Here is a 1,988-nt window from a genome sequence, read left to right on the forward strand (position 1 = left end):
CCCGATGGTCACAGTCCAAAGGCCCAGATGTCCACCTTGGGGCCATAAGGAGATGTGGTCACAACTTCTGGGGCCATCCAGTGAGCAGTGCCCACCATGGAGCTGCGCTGGTCCTGCTCAGGGCTGAGCTGAGCGCAGAGGCCAAAATCAGCTGAGGACAGAAACAAACCCTGTCAAAGGCAGCTGGAATGAGGAAACCAAGCACCAAGATTCCCCACTCTCAGTCTGAGAGTGCAGTAGTGAAGTCAGCTGGAAAAGCCCTCAGGGCTGTATCCAAGGGAAGATGGAACTGAACCCTTCAAGAAACCCTCAGCTTTCATGCAGTGGCTTTTACTGATTCCCTGACAGAGCCGTCCAACCCAGGAGGATGTTGGAGCTCTTCAGATCCCTGTGGATCACCTGCTTGGAATGGAGGAAATCCAGGCCCTGCAGACACTGAGAGAGAACAAGAAACATGAGGGCAAAAACCAATGGCCAGAATACATCACACAAGAAAGGACAGTTCAGAATTGTGCCAGCAGCAGCTTTGCTGTGACAGGCCAGGAGTGCAGTGCACACAAGCTCCAGGCAAACGGCTCAAGGCAAAGCTGAGAACAGCAAATCAAATCCAAACCAGACAGAGAGTACCACAACAGCAGGAGAGAGAACAAGAACAGAGCAGAAGTGCAGTGATGCTGGCAGGCCGTTCACTGCAGAGGCTCTTTCTTCCCCAGCTCATAAAACCAACACAGAAACAAAGCCCTGAGCATGGAGCCACTGCTGTTCTCACGCCCTGTTTGGAAGGACCATCGTATCCCAGCCATGGAGTGACAAGCAGGATCCCTCACCTCCCAACTGACAGCTGCCATCTCTCCTTCAGCCATGTGTGTCTGTCTGACAATGTCCCGCAAAGTTCCTCCATCCATGAATTCCATCACCAGCCAGAGATCTCCATCAACAAGGAAGCTGGAAGAGGAAAGCAATGGCATGGAGATGAATGTGCAGAGCTCAATTCCCCCATGGAAAAGCCTGGAGTGGAGTTTTGTTTCCAGGTCACTTGTCAGTGAGGACAGAATCAGATGGAGAGACATTCCTGCCAGGCTGCACAGCCCTTGGAATCTGCACAGTCTAAAGGAGAAGGAGACACCCATGAGAAAGGAGAGGTCTTAGATGGCAAGCAGGTGAAAAATGCAGTTTAGCAACAGCCCAGATCAATGTGGAACCACTACCCTTGGCCCCTGCTGGTTCAGCTTCTGAACTCATCAGTTCCACCATTCCCTGCAGAACAAGGCAACACAACTGCCAGGGTTATCCAGGGGAGGAGGCTGTGCAGCACTTGGGACAAAAGCAGTCAGAAAACCTTTCAGAAAGTCCCTTCAGAAACAGGCAAGGCCAGTGAAAAATGAGCAAATGAGGCATTTCTGGACACAAGAACCTGATCTTCCTGGCATCTGTAGCAATGGAAAAGGGCTGGGAAGAAGAAGCCAAGGGAAATAATTTCTGCTGTGGTTCATCAGCACTTCTTGGGACACACAGCAAACAGGATCAGCTTGAAGGAAAAATCAAAGCAAAGCAACAAAAGCACATGGAGGGAGTGAACTGCCAGGCTGATATTTTGGGAAGATGTGGCTGGGTCAGGCATTTTCCAAACAGGCTACAGACTCCGGGTGCCAGGAAAGGTTAACACAGGGCCCGGGCACGGGATCAGAGCTGAAGCACTCACCTGTCCAAAGAGTTGACAATGTTGGGGTTCTTCTTGTCCTTCAGGAGCAGGATCTCATTCACAGCTCGTTCCCTGTTCTGCCCTCTGAGACTCATTTTCTTGATGGCCACCTGAAGGGACATTGCAGCCTTTAATTGCAGGAGTCTGTGCCAGGAGGCCACAGCAAACATGGAGCGAGTCTTTGTGGAGCGACGGAGCCGGGCTGTGCCCAGCTGCCTTGGGATGGGACACCAGAGCTCAGCAAGGGCCATTGCCACAGCCCATTGCTCTGCCAGCTGGGGGCTGC

This window comes from Zonotrichia albicollis, chromosome 31 (genome assembly GCF_047830755.1).
Source record: "Zonotrichia albicollis isolate bZonAlb1 chromosome 31, bZonAlb1.hap1, whole genome shotgun sequence".
Classification (NCBI taxonomy): Eukaryota; Metazoa; Chordata; class Aves; order Passeriformes; family Passerellidae; genus Zonotrichia; species Zonotrichia albicollis.